At 40.5% G+C, this 19,027-nt stretch overlaps 1 protein-coding gene across 4 annotated transcripts in view; it reads right to left on the reverse strand.

Moving 5' to 3' along the window:
- Positions 1 to 19,027, reverse strand: part of Rala (Ras-like protein A) — a 287,845-nt gene that overhangs the window by 3,543 nt on the left and 265,275 nt on the right. The window lies entirely within an intron of this gene.

Consider the following 19,027-nt stretch of genomic DNA (forward strand, 5'->3'; position numbering starts at 1 on the left):
CTTGACTCTGTTTGTGGTTTGTATTCAAACCATCATGACTTGTCACCTGTTACGATCAAAGGAAGCAAGGATCTCAAAGGGGATCGTCAAACAACTTGAATGAGCTCTTTGCATGCTTCAAGTATGAGCATATTTTGTTTCAATCAAACAGTGCAGAACTAGTACAGATCTGCTTGCCCAAATCTGACAGCCATCCCAAAACCTTGCAAAACAATGAAAAAACATGCGAGTGAGATAGATCATCATTACCATACATCTGTATTACCAATTTGTATATTTCAGCCACATTTTCCAAACTTGAAATAAAATCTAATATTTTCGGATTGTTCCATAACTTATCGCAATAGCAATGTGCCTTGAACAACACAATAGCTCTAACATGAGTACAAGCCAGAACAAATTCTGTGTGGTGGGAGTAGTCAAACCAGCAAATAGGAACAGTATGACAAGTTTGTTGTTGTTGTTTGTTATTTGGTTTTAAGGAGCATTAGCAACTAAGGCCATATTACTCCGGGGATATGCGGTGGTCATTCCCTGACCTTTCTGCATCCTCCGTATTTGGTGGTCACGGGCTCGAACCCCGGTCTAATCAAGAAGCGTGTGCTACGCACTGCTGCTCCTACCCACCTGGCTACGGAGGCACCTAGTATGACAAGTATCTCTGGATGCAGGTGGGATGGGGTAGCAGTCTTATTATGAGTGATTTAAATTTTTCCCTAACTGACTGAAATAAGTGGTAGGAAACTCACTATGGGGAACAAAATATTTAAATAAACTAGATGATTATTAATTGGAGGCTCGAAGTGGTGGAACCCATGTTTAGTCACCAGAGCTAATTTCCAGTCAACCCTTCCATCATGCAGTATGACTTCATGCATCATGCCTTCTGAGGTTATGATGAACATCATGGCGAGATCCAATCTTATTTACATTTCGAAGGTACAGCTCTAAAACGGTGTTCGCTGAACGGAGTACACCGGACTGAACCTATTGGTAACTCTTTAGGAGGCTTCCAGATCAGCTAGTGTATAATCTTGCTACCTCTACTCTGCCAGATAGTGACTGGAAGGAGTCCGAGTACTGTGTATGGGGGGGGGGGGAATTGCCGAGTCCACGTTATGTCAAGGATCTGGGTATATTCTTACCATGTGTATGCCATATCCAAAAATTTTATTTCATACAGCATGTCCCCCCCCCCACTTTTTCTTACTATTGAATACACCATGAATTGTCAAACTAATAGAATAAGCGTATCTGCGAAAAGATCTAAATCTCCCAAACACTTCCTAATTCATTTCACAAATATACGTGGTCTCAATTCTAATCTCAATGATGTCCATTTCCACTTGCAGTCTGCCAAACGCCATGTATTTTTTCTGACAGAATCTCAGTTATCAGTTGATTCAAATACTGCTCATCTCAGTTGCCCATTGCTGTATGATTCCTTTTGCTTCAAAGGTGGATATGTCCGATCCGATATTCCCTGTCAGAGACTTGGTAATTTGGAATCTTCTCTTTTCGGTCTTCTCTGGCTTAAAATCTCTCTACCTCATTGTGTAAAATTCATCTGTTATCTCTACCGTTCTCCCAACTCCACTAATCACTTGGAACTCTGACTTTCTTGAGTCCAACTTTCCTAACAGTGGGGTAATTTTCCTTGGTGATTTTAATGTTCACAACTTCAGCTGGCTTCCGTTTTCTAATTACACCGACCCAGCTGGTCGAGATGCTGAGGCTTCTGCAATTACTAATGACCTTGCACAGATTGTTCATTTACCTACAAGAATATCAGACAATCCTAACCAAGCAGCCAACACGCTTGACCTTTTTCTCACAAACAACTCTTCTAAGTACACTGTTGAAGTGAGTGGTCCTTTGGGCACCTCAGATCACAACTTGGTGATTGTCTCTTCTCCAATGGAGCCTTTATTTCATGGCTATTCCAACCTTGTATTGGTTGGCATTACAAGAATGCAAAATGGGATGACCTCCGAGATTTTTTCTTCATTTCCTTGGTCGGATTACTGTTTCAAAACTTCTGATGTCAATGTTTGCTCAAATTGTGTCAGTGAAATTATTCTTGTAGGAATGGAATCCTTCATTCCACACTCCACTTTAAAATCTCGTCCTTTATATAAACCTTGGTTTTCCATTAAATGTGCTAAGGCTGTTCAAGAGAAGAATGTTGCATATCGCAATTGGCTTGTTTCCAAATCTTCAGTTTCATTTTCTGCCTACACCAAACTCGCAACAATTGTAAAGCAGTTATTAATCAGTCTAATCTAGATTTTGAACAGGCTAAGAGTAGAAAACTTGATTCTTGCCCTAATGGTAGCCTAGCATTCTGGTCTCTTGACAAAGCTATTGGCCACAACTTTTGCCCATCTCTGCTCCCACCTCTGTCAAAACCAGTTGGTTCTGTTGTCACTTCAGCCAAGGATAAAGGCTGACCTGCTAGCATACTATTTTTCTTCCAACTCCCGTATTAATGATCTTGGTAAAACACCTCCAACCATTCCCAACACGCTCCATTCAATGCTCCTGTGGTCTTCCATCAAAAGGATGTCAAGAGGTTTTGACGAATTATGGTATTTCTCAACTTGTTCTCAAAACATGTGCTCCTGAACTTATTCCTGTTCTTTGCACCATTTTTCACTTGGAAATTTGCTCATATCCAGCCAGTTCCTAAAAAGGGTGACAAATCCCTCCCATCCAATTATCATCCCATTGCAATTACTTCTACTCTTTCTAAAGTAATGGAGAACTCAATTAAGCACAAACTCTTAAACTACCTAGAAACCTTCCATCTGGTCAATGATCGGCAGTATGGATTCCTTCAGTGTCGATCCACTGGTGATATTCTGGCTCGTGTTACCCATTTATAGACAAATTCAACGGAAAAGTTCCGGGAAACACAAACTCTTGACATGTCAAAGGCTTTCGATCATGTTTGGCACAAAGGTCTCCTAAACAAACTTCCATCTTATGGTTTGCCAACTGTTTTTTGTAATTGGTTATCCAGTTTTCTCTCTGATTACTCACTGAGGGTGATGGTATATGGCTCTGTCTTCTAACTTTTCCACTAATGCTGGTGTCCCCCAAGGTTCAGTTCTTTCCCCCACTCTTTTCCTCTTGTATATTAATTACCTTCTTCCATTGACTGGAAATCCTATCCATAGTTTTGCCGATGATAGCACATTGCATTCCACTTTCCATTTTGAGAAACCTTGCCCTGCTCAATCAGCTTCAACTTCTCGAATATCCGCTACCAATTCCTTAAATGCTGATCTCCAGTGGGGCAAAGACAACTTAGTTGATTTCAATCCTTTTAAAACTCAGTCTTGTTTTATATCTGGCAAAAAAGAATTCTTCTGCTCCTATGCTTATCTTTGGTGACACACCAATTTCTAGACAAAATGATATATATCTCTTTTGGGTATTACCCTGACTTCTAATCTCTCCTGGCACAAATTGCTTCCTCTGCATCTAAAACACTTGGTTTTCTCTTTCGCTCCTGGTGTTACTTTTCTTCCAAACAGCTCTTCACTCTGTACAAATCGCAAATCCGCCTTGCCATGGAATATTGTTCCAACATCTGGGGGGGGGGGATGCCCCCAAAACCAACTAGGGCTCTAGATTCCATTCTGAAGAGTACAATTAGGTGCAGTTAATGACGCCTCTCTAACAGTGTCTCTCCACTCGCTGTCTCATAGCCGTACTGTTTCTGCTGCATGCGTTTTCTACAGATACTTCCATGGGCGCTGTTCTTCTGATTTGGCTTCTATTATTCCCACTCTCTCTCTTTCAAAACAGTCCGAACACGTGCCGCCAACATCCATTTACTGTCCAACTTCAAACTCACAGAACCAACTTTTCATCTTCCTCGTTTATTCATTCAACTGCTGTTTTCTGGAACAACCTTCCTTCATACGTATTTCCTGAAAATTACAGTCTACAGAAGTTCAAGTCTAATGTCAACAAATATCTTCTTTCGTCTTCTCAACCTCCAACCCAAACATGGCACTAAGTACTATAGGTTCTAATACCTCTCGTGTTTGGAGTTTTCATAAAAAAAATTAGGTAAGAATATTCTAGATTTTTTCATTATTTACAAATCATATGACTTTATAGGGCTCTCAGTACAGTAACCATTACCAGGAAGTTTCATACATTCATTAGTTGAAGAAACATGTTGTCTACAACAGTTACAAGTTGATTTGTAATAGCAAGAAAAATTTATGGCGGCAAACACTGAGTATGAGACAGCATTTGCTAAGATGGGTCGGAAACCTGGGCTCTTCTAGCCCACATGAAGCATAATTTGAACTGGAATTAGAGAACTTAAAATCAAGGACATGTGGAGTGCAAGGCTAAAATGCCTTTAAACTGAAATTGAGGATCTGGAAAGGCAAAAGGCTGCCCTTGCAATTCTACACAAAGCAAGACCAAATTGTGTTCGATGCATGGTATAGCTTACCAGACAAGTATATAAATTTGAAAATATTTGCGTTTGGACTTCTCTCAGTTTTTGGTTCGATGTATTTCTGCAAGCAAATATTTTCAAACAAACTATATTAAAAATAAATCAAGAAATTATCTGAACAATGTGAGTCTCTCAGAAGGTTTAAAGATGAAAATCATGGCATACTCACCTGATGTTGAGAGACTTGTTCAAGAAGTTCAGCAGTAAGTCACATTAATTCGTACCTAACTGGATGTATGTTACGTTCCCCCCCCCAGTATTAATAAGTAATACAAAGGGTACTAGGAAAGTTTTGCAATACAGCTTTGTTTATTTAATTTTTTCAAAGTAATTTCCTCTACATTCAATACACCTCTCCATCCTCCGAAACCAATCTTTAAACCAGTTCTGCCAAGTTTCACTAGGGAGTAAAGCACACTCGTTGTCCCAAGCCCGTAGAAGGTCCTCATCACTGGAAAACCGCCTCCCTTTTAGCTTCATTTTCACATGCGGGAACAGTGCAAAGTCGCAGGGAGCAAGGTCTGGACTGTAGGGAGGGTGCTCGAGAAGTTTCAGTCCTGTCGTGGTCAAATATTCGGTGCAGGCTTTGGCGCGGTGACCTGGAGCATTATCGTAATGGAGGTACCAGGTGTCCATTCTTGACTTTGGCCGCAGGTTCTTCATAGATCCAATGACTTTAGGCAGGCATTGTTCAGTATACCACTTAGCTGTGACTGTCTTCTGCGTGTCCAAAACGACAGGTTCCACAATTCCACTCGATTTGAAAAATACAGCTATCATTTTCTTCTTTACAGATCGGGATTTTCTGACAATTACGGGTGTGTCGTCATCATCAAAGACCCAAACTTTGTTTTGAGCCTTGGTCGGCAGATCGTAATAGTACAGCCAAGTCTCGTCACCTGTCAAGATGTTGTTCACATACCGAGATTGTCCCTTATCAAACTTTTTAACATCTCCCGGCACCAAGTCACACGTCGTGTCATCTGCTCTTCAGTCAGTTGATGCGGCACCCAGAGAGAACAAAGTTTCTTCACGTGCAAATGATCCTGCAGAATCGAACGAATTGCTGGTGCATTTAGGCCCAAAGTATCCTCTATCTGTTGGTAGGTCACTCGCCTGTTTTCGTCAAGCATTTTCCTCACAGCAGTAACGTTTTACTCCGTAACTGACGTTCGTGGCCTTCCCGGCCTCCCAGAATCCTCCAGAGTGAAATTTCCCCTTTGGAATTCTCTATACCACCTGAATATCGTTGTACGATGTGGACAATCATCATCTAGTGCAAGAGTCATTTCTTCTAAGCACTGGTCTGTGGTTAAACCACGCACGAAATTATACCGCAAAACTGTCCTTATCTTATTTCGTGACCACGATGCCATCGCAAGCACTTTACACTCTCACTACTAATGAATAACTGAGCCTATCGACTTGGCGCGGCGGCTACTATGCACGTATGAACATGTCTCAACATGCAGCAACAAGCAGCTTCCTGTGATTCATTGTTGCGTCATATTGCAAAAAACTTTCCTAGTACCCTTTGTATATCAAAATATATATTTTTTCAATAAAACACCTTCCCACTATATATTTCTTAAAAAACTCGGGGGGGCCCCCCCTTGAGCTGAGGTGTTGCATTTCGAATTCTCTCTCTCTCTTTTTTTAATTATATCAAAAATGGCTCTTTAACACAAAAAAGGTTGCCAACCCCTGGACTAAGAGATCAAATAACACAGGCAAAAGAGTTTTTCACATATGTGAATAACTCTTTCAGAATGGAGCCTTCTGTAATGGGTTTGGGAGAGTCTTAGCTAACCAAGCTTATTTACTGATGAAACACCCTTCATAGTGAAGGCAGGCTGTGCAAATGAGGCTGATATATGAAATTAGTGATTTAGAAATTACAAGTGGCTGTTTATTAGAAAAACTTGAGCCTAATGGCAAGTCAGGCTCCTTCAATTGATGGGAATATGCAATAATTTTTAAATAGGCAACTAGAGAGCACACTGAGCCATTGAGGTTAATTATGAGGGCATCACTGAACTCAGAAGAGATTCCTTTGGAATGGAGAAGTGCCAATACATAAAGGAGGCTCTAAGAGTGAAATGGGTAAATATAGACTAGTCAGTCTGACTTCAGTAATTGGAAAAATTTTAGAGGCAATGTTTACAAATGCAAGTTGTTTTCATTGTGGGTGTACCAGTTAGCTGGAAATGACAGAGATTTAAAAGTGTATGGACATCGTACAAGTGTAGTATCGTGTACCATTGTTCTTCTGGTCGTTTAGCCACTGGACCCATGCTGAGGCCCAACGTTGCCCCACTTTTGCCCCGTGGAGGTAGACCAGTAGACAAGATTTACTCCAGCAGGTCCTGCCACTTAATTTCCTGAGATTTCAGTGGCTAGTACCTTAAAAAAAAATTTTAAAAATAATAATATAATAATAAATAAATAAAAATAAAATAAATTAAAAAAAATTTTTTTTTGGTAAATTTGATGAGGAATAACACTAGATTTTTTAAAGGCCAAGTGTATGGGCAAAAGACATAATTTGGAGATGATTAAATAAATTTCAACATGTAGGGCATTTGCTTGAATATGTGCAGGTAGAGTGGGTGGGGAGACTGAATTCTGGGGGAAAAGAAAGTGTGAAGTCGAGAGAGGAGGCGACCCCAAGTCACATACATAATGGCAGCATATAGTGTTAGGGTATACCCATGCCCCACCAAAAGGGAAAGTGGGAGCAGTGAGAAGGGGAGGAGACAGTAACACCATCCCCCCCATGCCACCAGGGGGATAGGGGTATTAAAGATGGAGGCTAGGGTGCCCTCTTCAAGTTGCCAAATGGCATTTGGCAGCTGTGCTGCATTAAGTCCCTTTTCTTCAGTGTCAAGTCGGTTTCAGTCCAGTCTCTTGTGGGGTAAGCCCCATCCTTGTGTTTTTCACTTTCTTGTCTCAGGATTTTTCTCTGTAGTAACTCCATTTGATAGTATTTTATGGTCTTGTACAGTTTAACTGGTGGTCTTTCGTCAGACACAATTGATGTTAATTAGCAGTTTTCTCCTCTCAAAGAGGTCCTGTGCATATTGATAAAGTGCTCTGTATTCCTCTTCTGTGTCAATGAAGTGGGATTCCAGTCCTTTCAGAAGGTAGTGTATCTTTGTGATCAGGATGCCTCTGAGATCTTCATATTCTGAACATCTATGTGATCAGGATGCCTCTGAGATTTTCATATTCTGGACAGTCATAAACCAGGTGGTTCCAGTTCTCAACCTCGCCATACATGCAGTTGGGATCTTCAACAAGGCCGAACCCGAGCAGCTTCTCGTTAAAGGGACCATGACCAGTAAGCAGTGAAGTCAAGTGCATCCCCAGAAAGTACCAGGCCGGTTGCTTGGGGTATATTTTGCTAAGGTTGGAGAGAAATTTGAGTGATTTCTCCTTTTGTCGTATCGGTCCATCTTTGTTGCCACTCCCGGAGAAGGTAGGCCTGTAATTGGACTTTTTCTGTTTTTGTACTACTTGCTGGGTCAATTATGAAATCCTGGTAGGTGGCAGCAACCCCCCCCCAGCATGCAGGTAGAGAAAGCCAGCTTTTACAGCCACCAAATCGAGGGGGAGTGCTCCAGCAAGCACCTGCAACGCTGGTATGCTTATTATACTGCATGCTCATGTAGTTGTTAAAATGTTCCTTTGTATCATATCTAGAGTTCTCCTATTGAGTGCAAGCGTCGTTTTGCTGTACCACACTTCCGCAGCATAAGTTATCACAAGGATGAAGGTTGACTTATAATTAGTGTTGGTTTTTTAAACCCCAGTCTTTTCTTGTAACCTCCACCCACCAGTGCCGAGTAACATCTTATCTTCATCCTTATATATTGTAGGTGAGGTTGAAAGGATAAGTCTGTCAAGGATAACCCCTAGATATTTCATTTGGTTAGCGAGTTTTTAATAGATCTTCTATTTTAATTTGTGGTGTATGCCATATTTGCAGGGTTCCTTTTAGCAGAATAGATGTGGTTTTCTTCAGTGCAATTTTTAACTGGTTTCTTGTAGCCCAGTGTTGTAGTTTCTGTAGAGCTTGCTTGGCAGTGGTTTCCAGTTGGGCTCTAGAGTCAGCCTCAATGGTAAGAATAGTCTCCACAAAGGCCTGGGCCCTGACCAGGTCCAGGAGCTCGTCGAGGACCATATTCCACAGGAGTGGCCCCAAGACAGACCCCTGTGTACAGATATTGCGACTTTTTAGTAGTTGGCGTTTATTTCTACTTTCCTGCAAGATAGGTAGTCCTCCATTACCTTGTATAGGTTGATAGGAACTGCAGCCTTCCTTAGTCTACCCAGGACGCTCAGCCACCATACTGAGTCGAACGCCCCAGCAAAATCAATTGAAATGACTAGTAGGTATTTTTTCCTGCATTCCTGTGCCATCTGAAGGCAGGTTTCCAAGAGCTGAACTGTGGAGGAACCTGGCTTAAATCAGAACTGATTGCTAGCCCTCTCGTAGTGGTTTTTGCAGACCCTCTCGTAGGTAACCACTACGAGAGGGTCTGCCCTCTCGTAGTGGTTTTTGATTCGCTTGTGCTGCAGTCTCTCGTATAGTTTGCTGACAACTGAGTGCGATAGGTCTAGGACTCTGGACATTCTGGTTTTTTGTTAGGATTTTTTAAGTATTAATTTGGTGTTTGCAGTTTTCCATGTCGTGAGGAATTTGCCTGTTTCGAGGCATCTGTTGTATAGAGTAAGTAGTAAGTGCGGTGCAAATTCTGCGGTTTTCTTCAAGATCTCTGGTTCAATCATGTCCAGTCCTGGGCATTTGCGATTTCTAATCATGGTGGCAGCCTCACCCAGTTCCTCAAGGGTGGGGTGGGGGGTTTCGATTGCTGAGGTGATATAGTTTGCGTTGTCCTTCAAATTTTGTGTTGTTCTTGCATAGTTTGAATTGCTAGTTCCTTGAAGATTTTTTTTTTTTTTTTTTTTTTTTTTTTTTTTTTTTTATGTGAACCCCAAACACGAGAGGTATTAGAACCTATAGTACTTAGTACCATGCTTGGGTTGGAGGTTGAGAAGACGAAAGAAATTTGTTGACATTGGACTTGAACTTCTGTAGATTGTAATTTTCAGGAAATACATATGAAGGAGGGTTGTTCCAGAATACGGCAGCTGAATGAATAAATGAGGAAGATGAAAAGTTGGTTCTGTGGGTTTGAAGTTGGACAGTAAATGGATGTTGGCGGTACGTGTTCAGACTGTTTTGAAAGAGAGGGCGGGAATTATAGAAGCCAATTCAGAAGAACAGTGCCCATGGAAGTATCTGTAGAAGAGGCATGCAGCAGAAACAGTACGTCTATGAGACAGCGAGTGGAGAGACTCTGTTGGAGATGAATCATTAATTAACCTAACTGCCCTCTTCTGAATGGAATCAAGAAGCCTGAGAGAGGTTTTGGGGGCACCACCCCAGATGTGGGAACAATATTCCATGGCAGGGCAGATTTGCGATTTATACAGAGTGAGCAGTGTTTGGAAGAAAAGTAACGCCGACAGCGAAAACCAAGTTTTTTAGATGCAGAGGAAGCAATATTTGTAATGTGCTTGTGCCAAGAGAGATTAGAAGTCGGGGTAATCCCCAAAAGAGATATTTCATTTTGCCTAGAAATTGGAGTGTCACTAAAGATAAGCATAGGAGCAGAAGAATCCTTTTTGCGAGATATAAGACAAGACTGAGTTTTAGAAGGGTTGAAATCAACTAAGTTGTCTTTGCCCCACTGAAGAATTACCTGAAGATCGGCATTTAAGGAATTGGTAGCAAATTTTCGAGAAGTTGAAGCTGATTGAGCAAGACAAGGTTTCTCAAAATGGAAAGTGGAATGCAATGTGCTATCATCGGCAAAGCTATGGATAGGATTTCCAGTCAATGGAAGGTCATTAATATACAAGAGGAAAGGGGGGGGGGGGGAAAGAGTGGGGGAAATTTTGTCCAGTATTGCCTATCAACTGCTCCCAGGTAGTCATTAGGTTTCCCTCCAGTGCTCTGGTAGTGCTAATGACCTTGCCCCTGGGGGAGCTTGTTGGTTATCACCTTTTAGACTATGCCCCAGGGATCGGTGCTTCCTGAAGTGGACACTAGGCACTCCCAGGAACGCTTCTTACTTTTTTTATGGTGTCCGTGTAATGGTTCCTAAAGCAGAGGGAAAAAATGATTTGGCAGTTACGATATGGGAAGATATTCTATAAGCAGTCAAAACAGGTAGCCAGGAAAACCCATTGTGTTCTTCAGATGATTTATTGAATAATTGCCTGTAAAGATAGGGAAGTCAATCTCCCTGTATAAGGCAACTGTATAGCCACACTTAAAATACTATGTCCAAGTTTGGAGATCACACTAAAAAAAAAGACACTGAGCTTCTTGAAAGGATCCAAAGAAAGATAAACCACGATGGTGAGATCCAGAAAATGACGAAAGACTTCAAATATGTGAGAAATAGAGCTTGGTAACCAAGCACCTCAATAGGGACCTGATTGAGATCTATAAGGCTCTCAAAGAAGATATCGAAATGAATGAAGGCAAAATTTAACTGTTATAATTCCAGAACTATGGACCATAAATTCAATTTATGGAAGGGGAAGAGTTGTATTGTACTTGTTGCATACAACTGAGTTTTCTTGGGCACATGCATTGTAGTTGTGTCACTGCACGCAACAAGTACAACCCAATGCGCATCAGGTTTTGTGACGATTTCTAGGTAACATAACGCTTTTTTCCAAATAATGCCTGTAAAAAATGTTTTTAATGTCAAAAAAACCTACTGGTTTCACCCATCAATTCACTCCAAAAGTTTGTCCAGTTCAGCCTTGAATTTATTTAAGCTGTCAGCTTCCACAATGACAGATGGAAGTTTGTTCCAGCAATCAACCATCCGCTGGCTAAAGGCAAATTTCCGCACAAAATCATATCTATTCTACAACTGTCTTTCCTCAATTTGAATTTATGCCCCTTCAGGTGCAGAATCTAAGCAAGAGGAAGAATTCCATCAGCACTGATGCTTGCTCAAACCATTCGAGGCCTTATATACCTCAATCAGATCACCTTGCAGATTTCTAGTCTCCAGATGCTGCAATTTGCAGAACTTACCTATCTTGGTAACATCAACTTTTTGTTCCACTCACTAATCTCTTTACCATTCTCTGTACTCTTTCTAGTAGTTCAACATCTTTCTTACAATGAGGCCTCCAGACCTGTATACAGTACTCAAGGTGTGGCCTGACCATTGCTTTATACAAGGGGATAATCACCTCCTTATCCCTTCTAGAAAAATTCCTATATATCATTGACAAGACCCCATGAGCTATTCTTTAAGTCTGTCTGCACTGCTCAGAAAAATTCATATCTGACTGCACAAGTACCCCAAGGTCTTTTTCATTCTCGACTACCCTGAGCGTAATACCACACAGTTCATATGTTACTCTGCAGTTACTGCTACCCATATACAGTACTTTGCATTTGTCAATGTTAAACTTCAGTTGCCACTTCTCAACCTATCTCCTCAACTTTTATAGATCCTGTTGCAATAGCATACCATCCTTACTGTCGTTAACAACCCTACTAATCTCCGTATCGTCTGCAAACATGTGCATTAAGCCAATATACCTTCATCAATATCACTGATAAATACAGAATACAACAATGGACACAACACAGACCTATGGGGAACTCCACTAATAACATTAGTCCAGAAAGAGCAGTGTCCATTGATTACTACTCTGTCTTCTCCAACTCACCCATTCTTTTATCTATTGTAGCAACTTGCCCTTAATGTCATACTGCTCCAACTTGTACAGTAGTCTTCCATGTGCAACAGTATCAAAAGCTTTCCTAAAATCCAAGTATATGATATCAAAATTATTTTTTGCACCCAGTTCTTTTGTGACCACATCATAGTATCCAATCAATTGGTCAGACAAGACTTCCCCTTAACAAACCTATGCTGTGTCTGAACTATAACTGCAGTCTTGTCTAGATGATCCTGCAGTGCTTCTTTAACCAGTGACTCCATTATTTTCCCTGGAACAGAAGTTAAACTAACAGGTCTGTAATTACTTGTGTCACTTTTTTCAAATTCACTGTCATGAATTTGAAAAATGTCATGAATCCCCCTTTGCGAACTGGGAATATATTTGCACATCTCCAATCCGTGGGAACCTCCCTTGAGTCCAAGGATGCCCTCACAATCATGGCTAAGGGCCTGCTTACTTCCTTTGCTGCCTTCTTTGATATAACTGGATAGATCCCATCCACCCCAGGTGCTTTTCTTGTGTTTAAATTCAACAATTTATCCTCCACTTTGCTCTCAGTTATTACAAAATCATTAATCTCCCTGTTAGAGTTTGATAAGCTTCTGGCCTCCACCCTGCACCCCCCCCCCCCAATTATAGGATCTACTTTTAGTGCACTGGTTGTTATGCTAAAATATTACTCCTGCTGCTTAATGTATTCGTTTACAATTATTTATTTGAAGATATATGCAGTACAGCATAGAAATAGTCTTGATTCGTCATTACAGGAGTTAAAAATCAAATGTTGGCTAACGCCAACATTTGATTTTTAACTCCTGTAATGACATATCCCGTAATGACTTTCCTGGGTTATACAGTATAACCCAGGAAAGTCTCCTGTGACCTAGACTGGAAAAGGGCAAAACCACACATCTCTTGTTAAGATTTTTAATATTGGTAAAGCAACCATATCTGACATAAAGAGCAAAAAAAATGAAAACTATGAAAAAAGCTAGTGATGAGATGGTTTCTATAAAAGAGAAGTCAAGGCAAACCTATTTCTGGACCTCTGTTATGCAAAAAAGCATTACAACTGAATCAAAAGTTTAAAAGCCCATCTGAATCTCAAGCCAGTATAGGATAGCTGAAAATTTTCAATCTCACCATGGTATAAGGGAGCTTGAAATTCAAGAAGCTTCATGAGGTGATGTCCCAGGAGCAGAAGCTTTTAAAGAGTTCTCTGAAAATGGCAGAGGAAGAAGGTTTTTCCAAGGATGTTTAATAATGTAGGCGAAAATGGTCTTAATTGGAAGTCACTCCCTCGTAAATCATTTGCATTTCAATGTGAAATGGTTGCCCCTGGTTTCAAAGCTAACAAACTGTGTTACAGTTATGATGTGTGCAAATGCAAGTGGACAGCATGTTTTACCACTGTTGGCGATTGGGAAATCCAAGAATCCAAGATGCTTTAAAGGCGTAACTTGCCTACCAGTACGATATAAAGCTCAGAAAAATGCTTGGATGAATTCCATCATTTTTTTTTTTGGATTGGGTTAGCCAAGATTTTACTCCAAGTGTGAAGAGGCATCGAGAAAAGGAGGGTAAAGCTGGTAGTTTTGCTTATTATCGATAATGCACTATCCCATCCTCCTCTTGAAAAACTGAATTCAATTGACAAGAACTTCATTGTTAGGTTTTTACCAACAAATGTTACAGCCCTGCTGCAGCCAGTGGATCAAGGTGTTATAGAAAAACTAAAAAAAAAAAAAAAAATGTACAAAAAAACAAGTCTTGCAATTCCTGCTTCTACCAGAGGGAGATGAAGAGAGCATGGTTGAGTTTTCAAAGAAGTTCAACATAAGGATTGTTGCTATATGCTAGCAGATGCCTGCAACGTGTTGTTGGAGGGAAATCTGAAAAAGGCATGGCATAAACTTCGGGGTGCTGCCGAAGAGACTATCACACATGTGCAAGATTTAAATAAAGACGTAGGTGAGATTGTAACTTTATTTCAAGGGATTCCCGGGTTTTCAAAGCATGGGCAAGGTGGTGCAGAGGCATGGTTAAACAATGATGCTGATGATCCTGGTTATCATATTTTAACCAAAGAAGAAATTGCTGCATTAGTCCAGGATAAAGAACATGCTGACTTTAACCAAGGTAATTCTGATGATGAAGAAGAGGAGGAGGAGGATTAACCAATCCTCCTCCTCCTCTTTGCGTGGGCTATAATGCACCAGAGGAAGGGGAAGCACGCCCACTCATACTGAGCTAGAAACTGCAATGGAATGGTGTGAGCAACAGTCTGAATGCAGCTCTATAGAGATATTGCTATTAAAGAGGACGAGAGATCTTGCCATGAAAAAAAAGACAATCTCGCATGGTTCAAAGAAAAATTCAAGATTACATATTTTAAAAAATAAACCTCCAAAATTCATTATACTCTTATTTGTGTACAATTGTATTTTTTTATTTCTGTTTATGTAAAAAAAGTGTAATTTATAGTTGAAACCATGCAAAACAATTAGGTAAGTTCAAAATAAATATCACATACATTGTTTCTTCAAAACGTTTCGGTTATTATTTACAAAACATTTCCTAAATCAATTATTTTTTATAATACTTCATATTTCAAATTACAGTAGTAATAACCTTGAATACAATAATTTAATTGTAGGCCTAATTATACTTTGTTTCATATAAACTGCATATTCTCATGTATGTTTGATTACCTAAACTATTTTATTAACCGAACCAACATCCCAATTAGTTTGGATAATCAACGTTCTACTGTGCATATGTGTATATAAATATATGAAAGCTGTTCAAATACAGAATAACCGTAATTTTTTTCCCCACAACGTACCTTTATTAATCATCCATATTTTGATGGCCCTTTTCAAAGTATTCCCCATTTGATGAAATGCACTTATTCCAACATTTCTGCTATTCTTCAAAAACATGGAAGCCATTTTTTGAAATGCATTTGAGAATTGCCTCTGATCTCTTTACAGTTTCTGACAACTGTAAACATTTTCTTTGCAGCTCCTTTAACAAGGTTAGGGCTGTAAGGTGGATGAGGAACATATGACAATATTGGCTAAGCACTCTGTGACAGTATAAGCAATGTGAGGTCTCACTGTCATGATGTGGCATCCACCCACCTGTGTGGGGTTGTGGTTGTTTGCAATGAATGTGATCCTTCAACAGTTGTATGATGTGGCACAACATGCTGGTAAACCATTCCTTGAATGTCAAAAAACAGAGATGACCATCACCTTTCCTGTAGAAACCATGACTTTTTGCTTTTTTCCGATGCTGGCAACAGTGTAGGCTTCCAAACAGAGTTTTGTTACTTACTCTGGGTGGAAATGATGAAGCCATGTCTCATCCACTTATCACCTAGTGCTGAACCTCACCATTGTCAGCTCCTGACAAATCTCCACATGAAATTGTTGTTCAGGTGTGGGTGGCCTTGGAACCCAGTGTGCACAAACACATCATATGCAAATTGTGATGGACAATACTGTGCATGCTTTCTATTGATATTCTCAATATCTCTGCCAGTTGCCTTACTGTTATATGACCACCATCTCTCATGATTACAGCAGTCGTTGGAGCTCCAGGACCACCAATTTTTGTGATTGAATCAAATCATGTCCATCTTTAAACATTCCAAACCTGCAGGCTGTGCTATATGGAAACACCGATTCACCATAAGACTCAACACTTCACATGCTTCAGCTGATGTTTTCTTGAGATGAAACCAAAATATGAGAGCAGCATACTGTTATTATTATTATTATTAGCTATATGTGCAAGGAAGCCTGAGGCTTATGCTGCACCAGCCAAAAAAAAAAAAAAAAAAAAAAAATCCCAAGTTATCCTGAGAGAGAGAGAGAAGTAGAAGAAAATCACCAAGAAAGAGAAGAATGATGACGTCCAGCTCAGGACCCTGGGTGTGCCAAGCCCATACTCACCAGATGCGAGCCCCTGGGTATTGTTCCTAGCATGTCATGCCCAATGTTACATAGGTAAAACTGAACAAGCTTAAACTTGACTGACTGTCTAGGTAACATTGTAAATTGCAGTTCAGCTAGAAACAGCACGGTTGTTCATTAAATTGGCTTTGCATCCCCCCCATGCAGGAATGGACTGATCAGTTTGTGATGCTGGTGAAGGCTCAAAGTTGAGAACAGCTGATACAAGATTTTTGAGTGTCTGCAAGGAAGAACTGCCAACATTGAGATCTTTCAGACTTCGAACATGGAATGATTGTGGGGGTAAGACATGCAGGTGCCGGTATCTTAACAGTCAACTTGATTAAGAACTTTTTTTTGTGTCATGAACTTACTGTGATTGGCTCAACTGTTGAACGACCAACCACAGGACACACGTGTGGTCCACCTGTGGTTCAGCTAAACACCTGACAGTTGTAGCCCATGTGAGCTAATGTCCGGTGCATATCCACACGGACTATGCACTGGACATTAGCTCACACAGGCTACAGCTGTCAAAAAATATCAAGAGTACCCAGGCTCACCACAAGACAAGAAACTGCACCCTTCATGGGCACATCAGCACTAACACTGTACCACTAACATGGAAATATGCCACTTGGTTTGATGAATCCCAGTTCCAATTCCATCATACTTATCGGCATTTAGAGAAATGCAACACAAAGCTCAACTCGTTTGGTATTGCTTTTGTAGCATGCCCTAGGTCGATCACTGATAACCAATGGCTTGGGGGGGGGGGAAATGCCTTTCTATCTTCATCCACCAAGTACACTCCTTAACGATGACAGTGTATCCAAATAACTCTGGCATCCATCAACAAGACAATGTTCCATGTCACAAGGCTTGGCAAATTCCTAACTGACTTCAGGAACACAGCAGTGAACTTGCTATCCTCCTATGGCCACCCAACTCATCCGATCAACTCAACTGAGCATGTTTCCCAAACATGCTCAATTGTGGTGAGATCAGTTGTAGCATTGATTGTCCTTTTCCAGTAGGAAAAGACCATCCACCTGACAATGTATGGCATTACTGGCCACATTGTGCAATGCACGGATTGCACTACACAGGAAACCCTGCAGCAGCTGGCAGTGTTCAAGCCCAAATGTGTAAAGACCGTTATTATGGGCAAAAGGTGGCCCACGAGTTATTAGGTAGGTGTTGCTAATACAGAACCAACTCAATGTACATATACACTGTTCAGTGAAAACATTGACCACCTAGCTAATAGTGGATATGTCCTTTTGCCACTTAGAAAGGCATGATCGCTATAAGGCCACTGAACATTGCAGAAGGTATGTTGTACCGTGTCACCAAGATTATACCCCAGAGACTGCGACAGTCTGTGGCGGAGGATCCACACCAAGATCTGTTGGTGTGGATCTGCATAATCCCAGACATTGCACGGGATTCATATCTAGTGAATTTGGTAGCCAAGGTAGCACCTGGAAGTCACTTTTTTTTTCAGCATACCACTCTTGAACAATACCAGCAACATGTGCCATCTGGGAAGACAGTCACTATAAATGAGCGTACCTGATCGATCATCTCAAAATGGATAGGTAGTTTTAGCATTCAGAGTGTGGTCTAGGTGCTTTAAGAGATCACCAGGAAAACATCCCAAACCAAAACACTGGTGCTGTCTGTTTCTGCTGCACCAGGACATCAGAATGATTTCACTCCACAGTTTGTTCCCATACCTTCCATCTACCATCCATGCTGCATATCAGGAAACATGATGCATTGGAAAAAGCAACTCCTTACAGACATCAATAGTCCAATGACACAAATCAGATACAAACTTCAGGAATCATTGACAATGAGTGGTTGTAAGCATGGGTATCTTGATCTGGTGCCTACTCTGATGGCCAACAAGGGATCATGTCTTGGAAACATTGCAGATCACCCCTGGTTAAAGTCCATGGTCAGCTGTTCCACTGTTTTCTATCTATCAGCTTGTACAAGGCAGGGCAACCTATGTTCACCATGACCATTGATGAGGCATGGGGACAAAATGACTGCTGCTCTGTCCACTCTTGGAACATCTTAACTACAACACTCCATAAATAGCCGATAAGATTCACATTTTCCCATAGTACTGTCATCTTTCAATACCCGACAATCATCCCTTTTTCAAAGTCCATCAGATCATGTCCCTTACCCATACAGATTAAGTAATTCATATGGCCCATATACCATAAACCTGCAGTATTGCAGTGACTGGTTCTCACTGTGAGATGTGTGCCACCAGATGGGGAGGAATGGCCAACTGCTAAAACACAGGGGGGGTCACAATGTTTTGAATGGACTGTGTGTGTGTGTGTGTGTGTGTGTGTGTGTGTGTGTGTGTGTGTGTGTGTGGCTAGTGAAAAAGCTTGTGGCTTCCTTGCATTAAATGGCTAATACTAAACAATATTTTGCATCCTCTGTAGGACTTTCTTTGGGCAAATGGAAAGTTAAATTAAGAGAAATAAACGTAATTCTATAAATTACAGAAGATAAAAATGTGATATATATAAATATATATATCACATTTTTATCACAATGTACAGCATGTGATATATATAAATATATATATCACATGCTGTACATTGCCTACTGAGAAAATCTGAGAATAATGAAAATCTAGCACATTTGATGTATGAAAATAATTTTTTAAAGGTGTACTGATGAAGGAAACAAAAAATATGCAAGAATTACAATTTAAAAAAAAAACAAACAAACAAACTTTCAGCATAGAGTAGTGTTATAAGTATATGAT

The sequence above is a fragment of the Mastigoproctus giganteus genome, chromosome 10 (genome assembly GCF_048544385.1).
Source record: "Mastigoproctus giganteus isolate SK-2022 chromosome 10, ASM4854438v1, whole genome shotgun sequence".
Classification (NCBI taxonomy): Eukaryota; Metazoa; Arthropoda; class Arachnida; order Uropygi; family Thelyphonidae; genus Mastigoproctus; species Mastigoproctus giganteus.